The sequence below is a fragment of the Glycine max genome, chromosome 3, assembly GCF_000004515.6.
Source record: "Glycine max cultivar Williams 82 chromosome 3, Glycine_max_v4.0, whole genome shotgun sequence".
NCBI classification, from domain to species: domain Eukaryota; kingdom Viridiplantae; phylum Streptophyta; class Magnoliopsida; order Fabales; family Fabaceae; genus Glycine; species Glycine max.
The window spans coordinates 8,947,363-8,971,144 of record NC_016090.4 but is presented as its reverse complement, the minus strand read 5'-3'; the positions used below and the strand labels follow the sequence as shown (position 1 = coordinate 8,971,144).

At 34.7% G+C, this 23,782-nt stretch overlaps 1 non-coding gene across 1 annotated transcript; it reads right to left on the bottom strand.

Annotated features, from left to right (window-relative positions):
- Positions 1 to 1,877: 1,877 nt before the first annotated feature.
- LOC121174685 (small nucleolar RNA snoR126) lies at positions 1,878 to 1,971 on the bottom strand. Its single transcript, XR_005890959.1, has one exon. It is a non-coding gene; the product is annotated as a small nucleolar RNA snoR126 (small nucleolar RNA).
- Positions 1,972 to 23,782: the final 21,811 nt, after the last annotated feature.

Here is a 23,782-nt window from a genome sequence, read left to right as displayed (position 1 = left end):
TATTTATCCTAATGTAATTCAAATAATGATGTATGATTGAATGACAGTATAAAACTATATACGACACTATCAATACATGAACATTAAACTTTTAATTTTATTTAGTCATCTTCTAATATTTAGTTAATTAAATAGTCATTCCTAAATTATATGTAGATTAAATTGAAATTTTGATCCTTGATTTGAAAGATGGACAATTTTGGTCGAGATGTTAAATTACTTCTGTTGACCATCAAGATGTAAATGTTGACCAAAATAATTAGTAACGTGGCTAGAGAATTTTTAATTTATTAATTAATTATAATTGATAGAGTTATTAATTTAATTACGAATGTATTAAAAAATATTACCCTAGGAATGTGATGCTTTGAAAACACTACTTAAAGGGGAGCAATTTCCATCAACTACGAAATGCAATAATATTATATTTTTTCAATAAGAAAAAGATTTTATTAATAATATAATTATTTGAGTTGAGCATTAAGTTGTGTGCATTGTAGGCTATTAAAAAAACGATCTCAGAAACATATTTATACATCCGCCTATGTAGAGATGTTAAGTAGGGGTGTGTATGGTTAGGGGTCACTCGGGAATTCAAATTAATCAAATCCGATTGGAACAGTATTGATTAAGTCATTTATGTATTTGGTTTGATTTTTTGTTGAGTCATTTATTTATGTGGGTCAAAATCGAACAAATCGATCAAAATCTTATGGGTTGGGTCATTGGTTTAAATTTATAGATCCAATCAAAATCCAACCGATCAAAATTTTTATAATTTTTTGATTTGACTTTAAATACCATTAATATTGGAACTCTAAGGCACTACAAAAAAGGTATGCTTTAGCGATCGACAGATTCGGTTGCTAAATCCCTAAATTCGGTTGCTAAACCTCTTAGCCACCGAAATAGCAACCGAATAATTTACCTCACAAAAACCCTAGTCGCTAAACCCTCAGCGACCGAATTTCCATTCGGTTACTATTTCACCACCGAACTACTGAGTCACAAGCACACAAAATTTGGTAGCTAGATATTTGGTTGCTATTTTGCTTGGGACCAAATCAGCAATCGAGGTTTGGGGTAGTTAATTCGGTCGCTAACAAGTAATTAATTTTTAAATAAAATAAATTAAAATAAGATTTGGTTATTAATTTGGTCACTAATAAAAAATTAAATTTTAATTGTAAAATAAATTAAAATAAAGGTCGGTCGCTATTAAATAATAAAGTTTTAAAAAATAATAATTTCGGTTGCTAATTCGGTCTCTAATTTTACCGTCTAAAATGTTTTTTAAATGTTTTGGGTCTAGTTTAACAATTTTTAAATTTAAAATAAATTAAAAAACAACTCGATTGTCCTATGAAAATATGCCATTATTTTTATTTATTAGATTTTAACCTGTTTAATAATTACTCGCTGTAAATATAATTTTTAAGATTAAGATTTAGTAGATTTTTTCATTTATTAGATTTTAACCTGTTTAATAATTACCCGCTGTAAGTATATAATATTTTCAAACACCTGAAGATGTCATTTTAAAACTGCTCAAGAAAGAGTTTGTAATTGCTGAAAAACTTATATTGAATGTAAATAAAGCTAATCCAAACACACTATGAGACTGCATAACAGAAACATGCTATATTAACAACCCTGCCACTTCACACCAAACTTTAAGGACTTCTTGTCATACATTTTTTTTAATTTGTTTTTCAATTGTCTTCTCCTTGTAGAAGGGTTGCATTGAATCAATCAGCTTATAATGCATATCAGGAAAAAAAACATTCAAGAAATAAATGAACTTAAATCGTTTATAGCAAAGATGTGCAATGAGTTCTAAGTTCTAACAGTTAAACATAAGTTGAAAGGAGATGTTAGAGGCTCAGACACGCACAAACATTGTCATCACAGACCAAACAACTTGCTTTGGTCCTTATCCGAATCGAGGAATGTTCTCAGTCATCACAGCCCTTGCTCATATTAAAAAGTACAATAGAAGAACCCAAATTAAAAAATGTAAAAATAAATAAAAATGCTGTGGGGGAGGGTCGCCTTCACTGGAAATCACCCCAACATAAGAGAGCAGCAAGTTTTTTTTTTCTAGTGCATGACAAAAAAACAAAAAAGGAGGAAGTGGGTAAAAGAAGAAAAAAAATGCAGTAAAGGTGCACCATATGGCTGTGGGTGAGATGAATCTGAGGGTCTATAAGTGTATCAACAATAAACCACACACAAGTGGTTTATACAAGCCTTCGTTTGACCTACCCACCTATAATAAGCTAGGAAATGGCTTTGTTTGTTTTATCAGTTGCTAGGAAAGGGATTTGTTTCACATTATATCCTCTAAATCTAAACTGTAACTAATAAGTTTGAGCAGAGGAGGGAGATTGTCAAAAGTAACCCTAAATACATTCATTCAAACACTACTACAATTTTTAGATTTAACATCGCACGGTTAACATCGGTTATTCATTATAGTTAATTTTGTTTCAAAACCAGTTAGTTTTTCTTACCCATTCGTGTTACTATGACTATGTTTCAAAAATATAGTCATTCATTGCTCCTATCTATTAGACACTTGGTTTCAGTTTTAGTTGTTTGATTTTGGCTTTGGTCTAAAAGCTTAAGTTTCAAGTATCTTCCAACCATTATTTTGTGTGAAGACTTGGTGCCATTGATGCTAGAAGCCAAAGACACTAATTGTTTGTCTTGCTGCTCCCAGTTTAGGTACTCTAGCTTTTGTTGTGTAATTAGTTCATGTTCTTCATTCAATAACCTTGTTGGCCTCAATTTTCTGATATAAGCTTATGCAGCTGATAACCCTTTATTGTTGCAACAACCTATTGTCTCCACGTAAGATAGTTTTCATATGTGTTTGTTTGTAGTCGGCACACGTTTTGATGCATGCTTAGATCAATCCAAGAATCTTGTGACATTGGATTGAACTAGCGTTTGAGACTTGTTAATACTAAAACAAACACACCATTCCTCGTCTAATTTTAGGTTTGGGATGTAATAGATACGATACTAGGCAGAGTTATGTTTGATCATTCAAGTTCTGATACCATAAAGATATGTAAGCAGTAACTAATAAATGAGAGAAGGAATATGGATAAATTATACGCTATAATATTCATTGGGTTAATGTATATCCATAGTTTCAAAGACTAATTCAATCCTGAGGCTTGTGTATCTCTTGTGACTGTGACAGTGCAAATGCAAAGAAGATTCTCTCTGTTGTTCAATGGCTCACGCCATTGACCAACAAATAGTGCTTGTATTATACTTATTCTACAAAAAGCATACTCATATAGAATTCTTTTTTTTTTTGGGTGGTTGAGATTTTGTGTTTGCTAGGTAGGAGAGGGAGATAGGTATGCCAGTGGATGTGATTATTTGGCTTAAGGGTAGTTGGCTTTTGAGTTGAGATTTATTTCTAGAAACTGATGACAAAATTTAACCCAAAATTCCAAATTAGTTGCATAAAGAACTGTTGATGTCGATATTTGTGTGTAATCGAAATTTACATTTTGTATTTTCTTGTATGTCATGAATGTGTTGGATCAAGTGGCCTCAGAATAATTAAGAAGGGGGGTTGAATTAATTATTAATGAACCTTTACTAATTAAAAATCTAATCCTTATTAGGCTTTTACTATGTTGTTAAGAAAGTAAAGAACAAAAATAGAAACTTAACCAAAAGTAAAAGCAGTAATTAAAGTGAACAACAAGAGTTTTATACTGGTTTGGCAACAACCCGTGCCTACATCTAGTCCCCAAGCAACCTGTGGTCCTTGAGATTTCTTTTCAACCTTGTAAAATCCTTTAAAGATCCACAAGGGATGTACCCTCCCTTGTTCTCTTTGTAACAACCAAGTGGATGTATCCTCCACTTGAACTGATCCACAAGAAATGTACCCTCTCTTGTTCTCAGTTACAACAACCCAAGTAGATGTACCCTCTACTTGTACCACAAAGGATGTACCCTCCAATATGTTAAGACAAAGTTTTCAGGCGGTTAGTCCTTTGAAACTTTGTGAAGGGGATACAAAAGATATCTTAGGCGGTTAGTCCTTTGAAATATTTTGTATAAGGGAAAGGGAAGAATCAAAAGAATTCTTAGACTGTGTCATTTTGAATTCTTTGAAAAGGGAGAAGGGAGACGAAAAAGAATTCAGGCGGTTAGTCCTTTGTTCTTTTGGAAAAGGGAGAAGAGAGACACAAAAAGAATTCAGGCGGTTAGTCCTTGGCGAATTCTTTTTGGCAAAGGGAGAAGAGAAAGAAAAAGATGAATAGCACACTTTTGTTTTCAAGGTTTGGAAAACTAGAAAACTTAAGAAAGCTTTTTGCAAAAGAAGAAGAAGAAGAAGATGTTCAAAGAGATTCAAATGTTGTAAAAGAATATGTGGAAAAGTTGTTTGTTAATGTTGTAAGTTCACTACAAATGTAAATCAAGGTCTTGCTTTTATAGACTCTTCAAGTCTGGTCAAGAAAACCATTGGAAGAGTTTATAACCTTTAGAAAAACCTGAAAACCATTGGAAGAGTTACATCTTTTGATTTTTGTTCAAAACTTGTCACTGGTAATCGATTACCAAATCCTTGTAATCGATTACACCATTTTGAAATCAATTGAAACGTTGTAAATTCAGTTAAAAGCTTTTGAAATCAAACTTTTCCACTGGTAATCGATTACAGGAAACTGGTAATCGATTACTAGAGAGTAAAAACAAAACTCTGGTAACTTAGAAAATTTTGTGAAAAACTCTTTTGAAAAACAAAATTGTGCTATGTTTGTTTATTGAAAAATCTTTTCAATACTTCCCCTTGTAAAGTCTTCTTGAATTCTTCTCTTAAAACTTGAATTCATCTTTTCTTGAATCTTGAAATCAAACTTCTCTTGAACTTGATCTTGAACTTGTTGACTAAATCTTGAAATCATTCTTTGGGCTTTTTGTCATCATCTTTGTCATTATCAAAACTTCTTGAATCAACTTGATTCATCATCATGAAGCTTGCTTCTATAGAATGTAATATTCTATACAAACAACTGTTGATGTCGATATTTGTCTATAATCAAAATTTACATTTTGTATGTTCTTATATGTCATCAATGTAATTTGCTATATAAACAACTATTGTTCATGCTGAGTGAACCTTAGATTCCCGTTTGAGACTGAATGCAATGATTCTTGCGGACAGTTTGCATTAGTCATTGTATTTAGTCTTAAATTATCCGCTTGGACAGTTTGGGAGACTGGTATTTTTATGTTAGATTCATTCTTAAGGTTATTATTATTTTAATTAATTTGATGAAATTTTGGTACAATGCATTTCAAGTTGTTCTCTGAGTGCATACTTGATTATCGGAAATTAATTTCACCGATGTCATGTCGTGTACTTGGAGACCAATGCGAAATGCTACGAAATTTAGTCAAAATTTTCAAAATAATGCTAACCCTGACGTATGAAGCTAACATAAAAGACAATCTTCCAAATGGGATAGGGCCACACCTATAAATAAAAAAGTGAGATTTCATGCATGGAATTGCTAGATGGATCGAAGTTGGATGAATCAAAGTGCATGAGCCCAGAATATGAGGATGGCGTCGAGCAGTTCTTGCAATTTGCTTCAGAAAGAGGTCACCGAATGAAGAAGGAAATATTATTGTCCTTCATCAACTGTTTGAACGAAGACGACAACTACTGGACGACATACGGGACCATCTATTATGTGATGGATTAAGAAGAATTAACGACGTGGATATGGCATGGTGAAGTGACAGACATGCAGAGTGGGTCCCAATCTGAACCGTTTGATGTAGAAATGGAGATCGCTTGGAGGACATGATTCGTGACCTTGGACAAGAGTCTTTTCAGCAAGACATGCCCCTGTGTATGAAGGATGTAAGTGATTCAAAGAAGCCTTTGTATACGGGGTGCAAGAATTCCTTAACCCTGTTGTCACGGTGTTAAGTCTGGTTAATGTGAAGGCAGGTATGGGTGGAGTGACAAAAGTTTTACCTCACTGCTTGAGGTAGTGCACAATCTTCTTCTAGAGGACAACACGCTGCCTAAAATGGGCCCACGAGGAAATGGCCCTTACAGCAATTAGGATGGTGTGGACGACACTGTCTGTGAGAAATAGACATAAGCAAGGAAAAATGGGCCCAGTTTTGCCAGACTCGCAGAGACCCTTCTTGGGAGGTATGTACCTTGCCATTTAAGTTTTTTCAAAAAACATTAACTTGTTATAATTCATTCTAGCAATTTGAAAGATTATTGTTTTATTTTTGCAGGATGTGCGGAAAAAGGCAAAGGCATCCAGAAATAGAACACTGCCCCCAGTTTTGTCTCGTGGGGGTTATGAATATTTGAGAAGCTCTGTGAGGAAGAAGAGGAAGCTGCACAGTCAGGAAGCGTTGATGGCGTCATCGACCCTCCATCCCGTCAGACGCCACGTGAAGTGGAAGATGGCCCGCACCAAGAAAACAGGGAGATGACGACTGAGGCGCAAAGGAAATCGTGAGAAGATCGCAAGTCATTTTCAACTAACCATTAGAATTATATTTCTTTATTTTGTGAATGCCATGTACAAATGTGTCTTTTCTGTGCAGGATTCCTTTGAGGAGCAGGCGTCACAGGGATCCTTCTCCCCCATGGACGTCAGGATGTTCTCACGCTGCTATTGGACGTCCAAGCACCCTGGACGTGTCCGTGCTGTGGAGCCGGTGTCACCATCAAGCAATACTTCGGATCGGCTCACGGAGTCCCGCAGCTCTTCCTCGCTGCCTCCTGAAGAATTGCAGCACTGACCCAGCAAATCAGGGACCAGCTAGAGGAGTCGATCACAGAAAAAGTGACTCGGCAGCTCATGGCATCGTTCAGCAGATGCAGTCCAGTTCGTCCAGATGCAATCTCAGGGACTTGCACTGCCTCCGGAGCCTCTGGTTGGTCCCTCAGGTCCTCGAGTAAGCACAAAGGAGAGTTGTGTTGATCCCTCAGGAAAGATCCTGAGACGGGTGACTCAGAAGGTGCGGCTTGTACATCGAAGCAAATCCTGCCGCTGGTTGCCTGGGGAGTTTATGAGGATCCATGTTGTTCATACACTCCTTTTTCTGGCAAGTAAAGGTGGGTGTGGAGGAGGTTAAAGATCCAGATGCTCCAGTTCCTGTACCCACTGATGAGGTTTCCTTAGTGGGGCAGACAATTCACACCTTCCTTGCTTGGCCGACACATCTGGTCAATCTTTATCACAGAGGTACTTTACTCTTACTATATGTTTCTTCTTTTTGAATTAATTCATTCAGGTGCCTAAATTAGGCCATTTAACTTTGTTTCATGAACAGCAGTTGTGTCTCGGCAAAACCACCTCAAAAGCCGGATCCGGAGGTCGATGATCCGCTTTATCTGATGACATTGACCATCCCAGAGCTTTTCTTGAGGCCTTACCAGGTTACATGGGATGCCACTGTGTTCGGGGTCTTTAATCCAACTTCCCGCTCTACATAAAGCACGAAGACCTCTCGAAATCGCACACGGTGGTCAATGTCTAGCATATCAGTGTTACAGTTGTGGATTCTGTAAGTCATTTTAGATTACTTTTAATTACCTAAGTTATTGCTTTCAATTCATAAATATTTAACTTTGACTTAACATAAAAGGCATCTGACTGAAACAAGTATGCGAGCGGGGAATTCTGATCTGTATGGATTCCTGAGCCACAGTCCATTCAGAGGTCTGGCAATCGCAGTTTGAGCTGAAAGATACATAAAGAGTTGGATGCAGAGTTCAAAACGCGATGTCTACCTTGGAGCCTACCTGAATGGGTAAGTCACACAAAATAACTGAATTTAATTAATGTTTACTAATATACTAACCCATATTTCTCCCACTGCAGCGGACACTGGCAGATGGTGGTCATCCTGCCCAAGGAATACCTAGTTGTCTGGTTTTGTTCATTGCATAACAGGCCATACAACTACCTTAAGGGGATAATTAACAGGTCAGTTTCTTTTCAATACATTTGCATTGAAATACCTCAACAACATCATTTTTAATTGTTACTCGTCTGGAACAGTGCTTTAAAAGGTCTTGATGATGCTCCACACCTAAATCAAAGGCTCTGCTAGGTGGATTGTCGTCAAGGTACGTCATTTACATAAAACTTCCACTTATATATACTTCTTATGTGTGTACACTAATTGTTTAATTAATATCCAAATTTCATTATGTATTTAGTGTAATAGACAAAAAGGAAGCACTGAGTGCGGCTATTATGTCATGCACTGGATGTCCACCATCATATTAGGAAGTTTAGGAATAACTGGGAAAGCGGTACGTTTATTTCAAACAAATTCGATTTTTTTTATAATTTGTATTACATTATTAACTTATCATTTATTTCATCATGCATTATTTTAACGATCCTAGACCATTGGAGCCAGAGAGATTAAAGGCGCTTCGGATCCAGTGGGCACAGTATTATCTCCGAGTTAGAGCTCAGAGCTAGGATTTAGGGACATTAAGTTTAGCTTAGTTTACTTTGGTTTAACATTTTTGCCATTTCCTATGTTATTTGAACATTGAATTATTTGTTGATAGTTGTTAATAATAAATCAATTATTCATTGTTTATTGTGATTAAAATTGCTTGAAAGCATAATAAAATGTTTATTTGTGTGAATTGGGTCTGAAATTGCATTTTACAGGTACAATTTTGGGTTTATTGTAAAAACAGAAAGTTTATATAAAAAAAACTTGAAAACAACATCGGTTATTAATAAAAACCATGTTAATATAGTAAACAACATCGGTTATTTAGAAAAACCGATGTCAACATACACCTTAACATCGTTTTTCAATAAACCGATGTTGGTTATTTCTAATAACATCGGTTATTTATACATAACCGATGTTAATATACAAACGTTAACATCGGTTATTTATAAATAACCGATGTTATATATAACTAACTACAACAAAATAAGTGTATAGATGATGACGTTCACATCGGTTATACATAAAAAACCGATGTTAATCTATTAGTTAACATCGGTTTTTAGAAAACGATGTTAATATATTAACATGGTTTTATATCAAAACCGATGTCAACGTTCATCATGTATACACTTATTTTGTTGTAGTTCTTTATATATAACATCGGTTATTTAGAAAACCGATGTTACATCATTTTTAAAACCGATGTTAACAATAATACATTCAACATCGTACTTTCAACATCGGTTTTAAAATCGATGTAGAATGTCGTAAATAACGATGTTGAAAGTGTATTTTCTAATAGTGAAAGATCTTAACTAGCAATTCATAGTAAACATAGATCTATAGTTTACTTCTGTCAGCACAAATTGCAAACACACTTCTTTATGAAAGACAAATGTGTTTGGATATTATTCATTACCAATCCAACATTAACCTTGTTTCTATGTTTAAGCATTGGAAGTGTAAAACATCCATTTGACATGGATAAAAAAAGATTTCCAAACACACCCTAAAATAATCAGCTAGGCCCGTTCAGTTTTTTCCCTTTTAGATCTATGTCAAGATATAAAAATCCAATAGATAGGTTTGCTTGGTGGTTGAAGGGACAAGGTAAGGGCGAGATTATGGATTCAAATCCCTTCTACTAGCAAATTCATATTATCCTCTTTTATAATTGACAAATCAGTGACTCTTAAAAAAGAATTTGACAAACATAATTTATATTATCCTCTTTTATAATAGTCATTGTTGGTCCACTAGAGGCCTGATCTACAAACTACACAAATAAGACAATAAATCATACATGCATATATGCTCACCAGTATATGTACCTTCATACACACAAACAAATTATGTATAATTCCAAATGTATATCTACTAATCCCAAGACTATGTATCACTAACCTGAAGAAAGTAAGCAAACGCAAATTTTGCACTCAAAATAACAAGCCAAAACAGCATATACCTAAGAAAAGGAGCAAGGTATCAAACTAATAGTGCAACAATGCAAAACTTAGCTTGCAAGTAAAATTAATTACAGAGCGCACACAATATTTTAAAACAATAATATATCAACATAATCTAAAATATTTTAAAACACGAAGAAAGAACATAACTTCTTGCTTATGCCTAAAAGTTATAGAGTTGGAGATATAATAACATGCAAAGATAATCATATATAACAGGATGGCACGTATTCAAGCAATACAAAAGAATTTATATCTTAGTGGGCAAAAAATGTTATCGAGTATAGTTTACCAAATATAATGCTATGAGACTAAAAAAAATTCATGATATGGTGGAACTAATTATTTATTTATCTTAAAGAAGGAATTACGTACCTACATATTTAAGTATTTTCATCAACTAATATGATTTTAAATAATTTTTTCATTTTTTATATATTATAATTAAATTAAATAAACTTATATTGTTTAAAATTATTTTTGAACATTTAAATACTTTATTTAAGAATATTATTTGTAAACAACAAAGAAATTTTTTTCCATATAAGCTTGATTTGTTTATTAACTTTTTTTTGGGACCAAATATTTACATATAAATAAAAAATTAACAATGCAATAACTCATTAAAATAAATAGTTTTACGAAACAAAATATAAAAAGCAGTATTTAAAGTTTCATAATAAAAAAGGTAATAAACATGTCATCTAGTATATATTTCCCATAATAAATTAGCAATATGAAAATAGGTAAAAGGGTTTTTAAATTCAATAAAGGATAAAAAATATTTTTAAATAAATTAGAGAAAATAAAATTTGAGAAGAAAAAAATGCTAATAACTTATATTTAAGTTAACTGCTACTTCAATTAGCTTGAAAATAAACTATAAACAACTAAAATAAGTTTGTGTACTAAACAAATTTCATTTTGTTTGAAGTAGATTATAAGGTAATTAAATGAATTTATAAGTTTTGCGCCTAATAAAATTAACAAATATCAAAGTATATTTTCTGAAATTATTTAAATTTTCATGACACACACATAAATAGTCGAGCAAAGGGAGACTGTTTTTTATATTTTCATGTCTAATATATGATTTGTTTTCACGCCGTATTCCTCTTGGGCCTGCTTGTATGGGTTTCGAGCATATTGCTAACAATCACTATCATCTACAATTTCGATGTTGACCTATACCACTCTAATACATCTTCCTAAAGGCTTGCAAGGCTTCTCAATACTTGGCTGGTCAATCTTGCAAGGCTCCTATTCTACTTGGAACTTAGAGCAACAATAATATCGTCACTTAAAATCATATATCATGCATTAGACATATGGGAAATGCCTGCATGAAAACCTCTTAATTTTATAAATTCACCAACAGCAGGAAATCAAGAAAATAAATTATATGAATTTTAATAAGCTTTAAGACACTAGTCCTTGGCCAACTTTGTTTTAACACCAAGGCAATTACCATGGCTGTTCATAAATCCATATTTACAGAACAAAATTGGGGCATGGGGCTCAATACAAATCAAAAACAGGTTCTAAATATGTATTAGACTAACAACGGCAACCAATTAGACAAAGAGAGACTTAGTGCTCTAAGAATCAAATTCGCATGCAAATTGAAAATTATAGGATTAGGAAAATCCTCATCTTTTCCCACCTATCTTTACTCTTCAAAACCCAAAATGATTCCAACTCTTGTCTTTTCCTTAGAGAGAAATACATGAAGAAAGGATGGATGAAGATTATTTCCTGCACCCAAATGGAGATTCTAGGAGCTTAAAAATTCACTCTTTAAAATATCAAAATTCAAGGAATCTTAAAAATTACTACCTAGAACCTATATGGATCACAACAACTTGACAGAAAAGAAAAAAGAATAAAAAGGAGAGAAAATTAAAATACAGTTGATTTGAGGATTAAGAACTATCAATGAGAAGCTAATGGATATGTGAACATTGTTTTATAATTTCAAGTGAGACTCAAAGTGATTTTGATGGAATAAAAAGTTTTGCCATGAAAGTGGAACTGGGAACATCAAGAGAGAAGAAAAGAAAGCGTTGGGGCCTTGGGGGAGAAGAAATGTTTGATAAAAATTCACAGGAATGCTAAAACAAGCAATGTTGGTAGGCATTATATATATGTTATATAATTCAATTGTGAGAACTGAAATTAATTTATATAGTAAATAAAATGAGAATATTTTCTATTTTTAAAATATTTATTTATGTAATTTACTGACAGTTTGTTTTATCTATATTACAATAAATAACATGAATTTTTTAATATAGATAAAAAAATGTTGTCACTAAATCATAAACATTATTTTAAAAGCTAAATATAATATATAAAATAAAAAACTTATATAAATATACATATTCTAATTTATGTAAAAATAGAATTTAATGTTATATGTTATATTTGAAAATATAATATATAAGATTATAAAAATATAATAAATAAAAAAAGTTGAATTTGAACTATTTTTGCATAAATTTTTTATTAATATTATATTTTGCACGAAATATTCAAATGAGCACTTTGATGTCGCCATAAAGGAATGTGTTTCTCATTCTAAATATCATGGTTCTTGTCCTTCCTCAAGCTTCTTTAAAGTTTTTATTTTTTTAAGAAAAATGTTAATCAACCTTTTATTATAATCAATTTTTGAAATTTTATCATCAACGGTTAAAATTAGGAGTGGGTAAGTGGGCCGACTCGCCCCGCATAAGCCCACATTGGTAGCAGACGGACCAATCTGCCCCGCACTCTTACTCGAACTTAATACATTGGTCTGCACCCGCCTCGCGGGCCTAATTTTTAAATAAACACTTAAAGTTGAAAATAAATATAGTTTTTTCTCTTAAAAAAATAGGAGGGCTAATTTGCTAAAATAGGTAAAATAAGGGGATGTATTTTGCAATTAAGCCTTAAATTAAAGTAAATTTGGATTTTAGTGAATGCATATGTTACACATTGCATCTTATTGGGCCTTGCTCAATGCACATGTTGTACTAAAGTCAAATTGGGTCTTCATCAATGCATAAATTTTACTTATGTCATATTTAAACTTATTGAATAATTGGTGTTACACTTATACCGTATATTTTGAATTACTTAATTTTATAAATTTTGATTATCATATATTTTTTTTCAGAATATAAAGGGTATTTATTGTCATTTTTAAATATTTATTTTGTAAAAAACACAAATTAAAAGACCAATGATAAGCATGGCTTATTGATCTTAATGAAATAATTTAAATATTATTTTCTTAATTGAAAAATATTACTAATATACTAATTTCAATAGTTTTCTGGTATAAAATATATTTAAGTATATTATATATTTATTACGATTTATAATAAATAAAATTTTTGTTACTTCACATACATAGACAAGTGACATTTCAGTCGCTAATTCGGTCACTAATCTCGAAACAGAAATACGTATAGCGACCGAATTATGTTCGGTCGCTATAACCTTGATATTGCGACTGAAATCTATTCGGTTGCTATCTTCAACTACATATCGGTCGCTACTTCAGTGGTTAAAGTACTTTTGTTTTTTTTACATGTACAACAATCGAAATAGCCACCGAAGCCTTCAGCGACCTTCAACTTCGGTCGCTAATTCCGTCGCTGACACACGTTAGGCATCATTATCAAATTCGGTCGCAAATTCAGTCGCGTATTGCACCAATAACAGTGTGGTCTCTACTTCGGTCGTTGCCGGACACCAAAATTTTTCGGTCACTAATTTCGGTTGCAAAATAACATTTTTCTAGTTGTAAGGATTGAAACTTTGAACTTATTAAAATATTACTTTTAAATACATTGTTATTTGTTTTACCTTTTTTATTTATGTTTATGATATTAATGATCACATTATAGGAAATAGCATGATTCAAATTATTATAGTAAATCTCATATTTTTTAATTTATATTAGTCAATTTTAAAATATTATGTTAATGATATTAAATAAATCAATATTATTATTTTCAAATATTTGATAAACACACACACACACACATAAAAAAATAACAAAAAACCGTGTCATGTTGTTAAATTCGTTTTTATTTTTTTATCTAAAAAAATAAAAAAACAATAATTTTTGTTGTCATTGTTAATTCTTTTTTTAAGCTCCTGTAAAAAATTATTTTTGCTCCCTCTATCTTGAAAACATAGGTTGTGCGTTTACTGTCTCTTCTTTTTTCTATTTTAGTTGATTTTTGAATAACTATAAAAAATTCTCATTATTATAACTTTATTTCATATTTTAAAGAAAATAACAAAAGATATTATCACTGTTTCTTAAAATGCTAAATGTGTGTAATTGTTTTGTTCTAAAATCAAGAATTAATCTTTTTTTTTTCATAGATCAAGAATCTTTGTAATTAAAACACATTGTTCAATTTCATGATTATCTATTTTTTTTTTATCGGAATTCCAAGATAAACTATTAATCATTCTTTCATTGAAACAGAATCACACATAAAAAACAAAAGAGCTGGCCTCCGCAAAAACTCTATTTTCGTTGAATAATGCATACCTGAATATTGGCTTCCCACCATTCATCACTAGCAGCAATGGTTTTCTTCTCCCCATCCCAGGCAAGACCTGTGTCCTTCCCAATAAGCTTAGCCCATAATTGTCATTCCTTTTTCAAAGAATCCCACCTATTTTTAAATTGTTTATATTCATATCTCAAATTTGTTACCTTATTGAACTTTTCTGCAATATTTGCCCAACCAAGCTTAGTGAAGTGGTTGTGAGGTTTATTTCCAACATTCACCTTCACCTCTTCTATGCACACTTTCAACATAATCTCTGTAACAGCCGTAACTTGTAATAAATAAATAAGAAATTAATAAATTAATAAATTAATAAATAAATAAGTAAGTAAAAAAAATGATTAGGTCATAAATTCCCACTATGTAAATCAAATATTAACCTAGAGCGGCTTTTAGAAAACACATTTTGTTCCTTTCTTCTTTTCTGACGCACAAGAACCCTAACAGAGCAACCAGAGGCGGAGCTCTAGAGAGCACCAGAGACGCCACAATTACTAACGGAGAACATTTAAGCGACTACATCGAGGTAAGGGATGAGTTACTCACGCTTGGGGATTAGAATGAACATGTGTAGGGATCCTTAGAGGATCAATTTTTGGGTTATTTTTGGGTGTTTATGAAGTTTAATTATGTTTTCATGTTTAATCGCGGATTGAGTGTGTTTGATGAACTAATTGATGTTCTGATACGAGTTTGTTGTAGAATTGATGTGTTTATGTGTTTGGTGTGTACCTTAGGAATTAGAATTCTTTATAATTAGCATAAAAGTTCTGTGATGGTGATTGTGTTTATACCAGATATCTTGGCCTTTCAATCTTGTTCATTTTTATTTTTTATTTTTTATTTTTTTTCACACCGCACTGTATACGTGTACATATATATTGATACTCTTATTTCACAAACTTTATATTTTTTTTACCTGGGTGATTTCTTGTCATGAAATTCATATGTGTAGGGATTGTTGGATAATTGAATTGGCTAAAATCATTTAAAGAAATTAACTAAAGTTGTATTCACATTGTAATTAGGCATTTTCTTGATGTTAGTAACTTAGTTGAAATATGTTTAGAATATAGGTATACATCTTGTTTATATAAATCAATATGAGTATATATTTTATTGTTATATATAATTTGTATTTACTTAATGATATGTTTGATATTATTGTGATTATTTTATAATACATTTTATATGTGTTATATATATATATATATATATATATATATATATATATATAATATGTACGTTTACGTTAACATTTTGTTATAATTATATATACATAGATTAATAAGTTTATATTTTAATATAAATGTATCGCTTAAGTTAGTTAATATATATATATATATATATATATATATATATATATATATATATATGTTTCACATGTATTTTTACAGTTATTTGTTTATAAGTCTTGAAGTTAAATATTGTATGTTATTAGTATTATGATACATTGTTATTTAATTGTTGAGTATATTTTGTAATTAGTTAAAGTGTGAAATGTTAAACTGTAGACATGAAATATGGTTGTGAATGAGTGTGTGATTGATATTTGTAGTGATATTACTTGTCTTGTGAGTTATGAGTTATATAGTAACCTGACCAGTGTTTACCTTGAGAGAACTTTTATGCGCAGTGTTAAAGGAAATTGTAGGATTCCTAGTTAGGATCCTAAAGGGTTAAACTGTAGCGCAATTTGTTAAATATGTTTGAAATATAGGAGTGAGGTCGTGGGTATTATATAACTCATAAACAGTGTCTGTGTGCAAAAAAAATTATTTTAGGGGTTGGACCTGAATCAGGAAGGTGAGGCCCAAACGGATTCTTCGGAGTCTAGGCCTTGGGGGTAAAGATACTCGGTTTGAGTGCTCCTTTAAGCCCATGTTGATCCCATGTGGTTGGGGCATTCTCGCAAAACAGAGTAACCCTGAGTGGTCACCTTATGATGTTACTTAGTGAGGGTGACCGAGTATACCCATTGTGTGGTGTGTCTTGTCATGAACTCCTAAGTGCCCTAGTGTTATTTTTCATTGAAATGGTACCACATTGCATATAGGCTTGAGTCTTAGTATAATTTTTGCATAACGCTTGTATTTGAATTTCATTGAGTTAACAATTGTGGTTGAAGTTATTTTATGGAGTGGGTGAACTTGAATGGGTGTGAATAATGTGTGCGATGTTGTGCGGTAATGTTATTTATATAAATTCAGCTTTAAGTATTATATGTTTCACATGCTCTAATGTTTTATTATATACGAATGTGATAACTTACTCCCGGTGTGTGTTTGTGTTTGGGCTGATTGCCACTTTGTTTCAGGTGAGCCTTCATATGGTGAGTTACATGTTAGAGATGGGGAGACTTAGTTTGTGATATGGATATGCTCTGATAAGTGTGACATTGGGGCATACGATTTTACTTCACATATTATGATTTTCACATATTATGATTTATTGAATGATATAATTGCATTATACTTTTCTATTTTAGTTTTTTTAAGTATTATTTATTTAGAGTGGACAACCTTGTTTTGACCCAGGATAATTTTATCTTTTATTCAAAATAAAAAAATTCTATTATGTTTTCACTAAGTGGATGTGAACCTTTTCTCCTTTTGAATTGATTTAAATTAAATATGTTTAAAGAAAAATTATTAATTTTTTTATGTTTTTTTATCTTCTTTTCTTTTATGTGTTTATAAAATTTTAAATAAATTTTGTATGATTTAGTTAGTTAGTTAGTTATAATTGTAAGGGTAGAGGGTGTGATGAGGACATGATCAAGAGCAAGGGCAAGGATCCACTTGAAGGACTTGGAGGGCCTATGACAAGGGCTAGAGCAAGGAAAGCCAAGGAAGCTCTTCAACAAGTGTTGTCCATACTATTTGAATACAAGCCCAAGTTTCAAGGAGAAAAGTCCAAGGTTGTGAGTTGTATCATGGCCCAAATGGAGGAGGACTAAATGACACCACTTTGTCTCAATTTTAGAGTGTTTAGTTTGACTAAATAATGGCCCAATCCTTGTAAAGTTGGTTGACCAAAAATATGTTTTGGGTTAATCAACTAAAAGGGCTTTAGTAGGTTTAGTTCAAGTTGTAATAAGGGCCCAATTGGCAACCTAGGCATCAGCCTTTTGGGAGACCAAATGGTGGCTGACTTGTTGGCTGTTGGGGGTGACTTTTGGTTGCCACAATTTCAGTTACACTCAGCCATTAAGTTTTTTTTTTAATTCCCTAGGTTAATGGCATTAAGTTATTTTAATTCTAGGTTAGTGGGGTCATTACTAAAATCTGCTGTAAAGCTTCTATATAAGCTGAATCATTTTATCAATAAACACAAGTTGAGTTTTATTCAGAAAATTAGAGTTTATCTCTTTTATCTTAGTGAAAGTGATTCTCCTAAATTCTTGAGTGATTCAAGAACACCCTGGCTGTATCAAAGGACTTTCACAACCTTTGTGTGTTGCCCTCGCTGGAAAGAGTGATTCTTTCCTTCCTTTCATCTTCACCCTTGTTCTTTCAAACCACAATTCCAGAAAATCCACCTCTGCCCAGAATTATCTCGTGGCCATAACTCCCATTTTACGCACTCAAATTAAGTGATTCTTGAGCCTAAATTGAATTTTAAAACGAGACCTTTCACCTCGTTTTGGAATCACCTCATTTGGAGCCCTGTAGCTTCAGTTATTGCCATTTCTATATTTTTGTCCAGCCACCACTTAACTTACGTTTTACCATCCCATTCATCCATTTTATGCCAAGAACCACCTTATTAAGACCCACGAAATTAACCACCTTATTTTCCATCATTTCCTTAATCAATTTCCGCATTTTCCATCAAGGTTTAATCCTAGACGATCCTAAGTCAGCCCTTGTGCCATGAGGATTCATATCAGGGTGTCACATTTAGTGGTATCAGAGCAAGTCAGACCTTTCAGCTATGTGTGTTATGAGCTTTCTGTGTTTCCTTGTGTACTCTGATTGCGTTGTGTTTGTTTTGTTTGATTAGAGGTGTACTTTATTGTGTTGGTATTTTTTTTTTCAAAGTTTTGTTTCTTGCGTGACATAGGAAGTAATGGCTGCGAGAAATGAGCGAGAACGGCTTCTTACCGAGGCCTTGAACAACTTGGCGCAAGATATGGCCAATCAGGGAGGCAGTGGAGAAGTAACTATGTACCATGGGTTAGATTGCTTTCACAGGAAAAACCCACCTACTTTCAAAGGGGGTTATGATCCTGAGGGTGTTGAGGCTTGGCTGAGGGAGATTGAGAAGATCTTCCGGGTGATGGAGTGTCAGGACCATCAGAAGGTGTTGTTTGCTACTCACATGCTAGCAGATGAGGCGAAGTACTGGTGGGAGAACACTCGCCCATGTCTAGAGGGAGCAGGTGGTGTTGTTGTCCAATGGGAGACTTTCAGACAAACTTTTCCGGAGAAATATTTTCCAGAAGATGTGAAGAATAGGAAGGAGATGGAGTTTCTCGAGGTAAAACAGGAAAGTATGACGGTGGCAGAGTATGCAACGAGGTTTGAGAACCTTGTAAGGTATTTTCCTCATTATCAGGGGGAAGCTGGGGAGAAGTCCAAATGCGTGAAATTTGTCAATGGCCTTCGACCAGAAGTAAAGATGATGGTAAATTATCACGGTATTCACAACTTTGCACAGTTGACCAACATGTGTAGAATCTTTGATGAAGATCAGCGAGAGAAGGCTGCTTTTTACAGGAATGCCAATGCTAGTCATGGGAAAGAGAAGAAGCCTGTGACTCACAATCATGCTAAGCCATATTCTGCCCCTCCCGGGAAATATGGAAACCATTCTGGAGGATAGAGGACTAGTGGAGGACTTCAACCAGTTGGTGGGAGTTCTCAGCCAATTAACAAGGAGACTCAGCCTGCGGGTAGAGGTAGTGGTGCTCCTGCTATTGTTACTACACCACTCAGGTGTGGGAAGTGTGGTCGGCTTGGGCATATTGCTCGTGAGTGCACAGATAGAGAGGTGACTTGCTTTAACTGCCAAGGTAAAGGCCACCTCAGTACCAGTTGCCCATATCCAAGGAGGGAGAAGAGGAGTGGAAGTTAGAATAACCAGAGTGGACAACCAAGGACCACAGGGAGAGTGTTTGCTCTTAGTGGTGTTGATGCCACACAGTCTAATGAACTCATCCAAGGTATGTGTTTCATAAGTCAAGTTCCCTTGGTTGTATTGTATGATTCAGGTGCGACCCATTCATTTATTTCTCGTGTCTGTGTTGAAAAACTTGCCTTGCCCGTGTCTTCCTTGAAATTTGACTTGATTGTGAATACACCTGCTAGTGGGTCTGTTTTAACTTCTGATGTGTGCTTGCAATGTCCTGTCTTAATTTTTGATAGACAGTTTCAGATTGATTTAGTTGTTTTACCTTTGAGTCAGATTGATGCTATTCTTGGTATGGACTGGTTATCTTCCATCATGTCTTATTAAATTGTTTTGAGAAATTTGTTGTCTTTCCTGAGTCTGGTGTGAGTGAAGTGATATGTTTTTGTCTACTAACCAAGTTGAGGCATCTTTGAGGGAGGATGCATGGGTATACATGATCTTAGCTAGTATGAGTGTCGAGACTACAAACCCTGTGAGTGATATACCATTGGTGAGAGAGTTTCCAGAGGTGTTTGAGGAGGTGTCAGGATTACCACCAGAGAGAGAGGTCGAGTTCTCTATAGACCTAGTGCCCGGTACTGGACCCATATCCATAGCACCTTATAGGATGTCCCCTGTGGAGTTGAGTGAGCTTAAGAAACAGTTAGAGGAACTCTTAGAGAAACAGTTTGTGAGGCCTAGTGTGTCACCTTGGGGAGCACCAGTGTTGTTAGTTAAAAAGAAGGATGAGACTATGAGACTATGTGTAGATTATCGTCAGTTGAATAAGGTAACGATTAAGAATAGGTACCCTTTGCCTAGAATAGATGACCTGATGGACCAATTAGTAGGGGCTTATGTGTTCAGTAAGATAGATCTTAGGTCAGGTTACCACCAAATTAGAGTGAAGCCTGAAGATGTTCCGAAGACTGCCTTTAGGACCCGTTACGGTCATTATGAGTACTTGGTTATGCCTTTTGGTGTGACCAACGCCCTTGTTGTGTTCATGGATTATATGAATAGGATCTTTCACCCCTACCTAGATAGTTTTGTAGTGGTCTTCATAGATGATATCTTGGTGTATTCTAAGACTAGAGAGGAACATGAGGAGCATCTGAGAGTTGTGTTGCAAACCCTCAAAGACAATAGACTGTATACTAAGTTGTCCAAGTGTGATTTTTGGCTAGAAGAGGTGAGCTTCTTAGGGCATGTTATATCTAAGGGAGGGATAGCAATAGATCCTTCCAAGGTAGAGGCAGTGATGAGTTGGGAGAGTCCTAAGTCAGTGTTTGAGATTAGGAGCTTTCTTGGCTTATCAGGATACTACCATAGATTCATAGAGGGTTTTTCTAAGGGGGAGATTGTTAGTGTTTAGCTCTACTGAGCTGTAAAAGATTGGCTAAGATTTTGTTAAAACATGAACACTTAGACAATGAAGGAAAGCTGGAGTTGCTGCACATGATGTCCAACGTTATGACAAGGAATAAGAACGGGCTGCACAATGCACAAGGCAAGATAAAATGTCAGACAATGAAGGAAAGCTGGAGTTGCTGCACATGATGTCTAACATTATGTCAAGGAATCAGATTGGGCTGCACAATGCACAAGGCAAGATAAAAGTCAAGTGAAGCATTGAAGCTGCAGGATCCAAGATGTCGGATACGATGTCCTGACATCTGGCCCGAAAATACTGGACATATAAATCTGTTATATCTTTAACAGATTAATGTGCAGTCAGCAACAGATTAGGAGCTCTATCTTTAGGAACGAATTAAAAGATCATTATGGTTCGAATTTCAAAGTAGAAGAGTTCGTACAGGGATTAAAGATTAAAGATTAAAGATTCAAACTAAAAGATCAAAAGTTATCTTTTAGTTCTTTAACTGCAGATTTTCAGGAAGAAGATAGATCTCCTCCAGCATCAAGAACTTGCAGTCCAGAATCGTACACGGCTATATAATCATGGAGGCTGCACGAGTTCTGTACCAAGTCCGGGATTGAAAAGTTATTTTGTGAGTTTTAGGACTTGAGTGTTTTTGTGAGCCACCTTGATGGTATACTAACATCAAGTGTTGGACCTGAGTGTGTAGAGTTGATCTCTATTGTGTAGGGTTGATCCCATTTGTTCAGAGTTGATCTCTGGTGTGTCTTTGAATAAATTGTAAACACGGGAGTGTGAGTGAGAGGGAGTGAGCAGAGGTTCTCATATCTAAGATTGGGTCTTAGGTAGAGATCGCACGGGTAGTGGTTAGGTGAGAAGGTTGTAAACAGGGGTTGTTAGACCTTGAACTAACACTATTGAGAGTGGATTTCCTCCCTGGCTTGGTAGCCCCCAGATGTAGGTGAGGTTGCACCGAACTGGGTAAACAATTCTCTTGTGTTATTACTTGTTTAATCTGTTCATACGGACACACATAAACTGCATGTTCTGAAGCGTGATGTCGTGACATCCTGTACGACATCTGTCCCCTGGTATCAGAATTTCAATTGGTATCAGAGCCAACACTCGAAATCACAGAGTGAGATCTGGGGAGATAAATTCTGATGAACATGGAGAAAGAAGGAGGACCAGTGAACAGACCACCAATTCTTGATGGAAGCAACTATGAATACTGGAAAGCAAGAATGGTGGCCTTCCTCAAATCACTGGATAGCAGAACCTGGAAAGCTGTCATCAAAGGCTGGGAACATCCCAAGATGCTGGACACAGAAGGAAAGCCCACTGATGAATTGAAGCCAGAAGAAGACTGGACTAAAGAAGAGGACGAATTGGCACTTGGAAACTCCAAAGCTTTGAATGCACTATTCAATGGAGTTGACAAGAACATCTTCAGACTGATCAACACTTGCACAGTGGCCAAAGATGCATGGGAGATCCTGAAAATCACTCATGAAGGAACCTCCAAAGTGAAGATGTCCAGATTGCAACTCTTGGCTACAAAATTCGAAAATCTGAAGATGAAGGAGGAAGAGTGTATTCATGACTTTCACATGAACATTCTTGAAATTGCCAATGCTTGCACTGCCTTGGGAGAGAGGATAACAGATGAAAAGCTGGTGAGAAAGATCCTCAGATCCTTGCCTAAGAGATTTGACATGAAAGTCACTGCAATAGAGGAGGCCCAAGACATTTGCAACATGAGAGTAGATGAACTCATTGGTTCTCTTCAAACCTTTGAGCTAGGACTCTCGGATAGGGCTGAAAAGAAGAGCAAGAATCTGGCTTTCATGTCCAATGATGAAGGAGAAGAAGATGAGTATGACCTGGCTACTGATGAAGGTCTGACAAATGCAGTTGTGCTCCTTGGAAAGCAGTTCAACAAAGTGCTGAACAGAATGGACAAGAGGCAGAAACCACATGTCCAGAACATCCCTTTCGACATCAGGAAAGGCAGTAAATACCAGAAAAGATCAGATGTAAAGCCCAGTCACAGCAAAGGAATTCAATGCCATGGGTGTGAAGGCTATGGACACATCATAGCTGAATGTCCCACTCATCTCAAGAAGCACGGGAAGGGACTCTCTGTATGTCAATCTGATACAGAGAGTGAACAAGAAAGTGATTCTGACAGAGATGTGAATGCACTCACTGGGATATTTGAAACTGCTGAAGATTCAAGTGATACAGACAGTGAAATCACTTTTGATGAGCTTGCTGCATCCTATAGAAAACTATGCATCAAAAGTGAGAAGATCCTTCAACAAGAAGCACAACTGAAGAAGGTCATTGCAGATCTGGAGGCTGAGAAGGAGGCACATGAAGAGGAGATTTCTGAACTTAAAGGAGAAGTCGGTTTTCTGAACTCTAAATTAGAAAACATGACCAAATCAATAAAGATGCTGAATAAAGGCTCAGTTACGCTTGATGAAGTGCTGCTGCTTGGAAAGAATGCTGGAAACCAGAGAGGGCTTGGATTTAATCCTAAGTCTGCTGGCAGAACGACCATGACAGAATTTGTTCCTGCCAAAAACAGGACTGGAGCCACGATGTCACAACATCGGTCTCGACATCATGGAATGCAGCAGAAAAAGAGCAAAAGAAAGAAGTGGAGGTGTCACTACTGTGGCAAGTACGGTCACCTAAAGCCCTTTTGCTATCATCTACATGGCCATCCACATCATGGA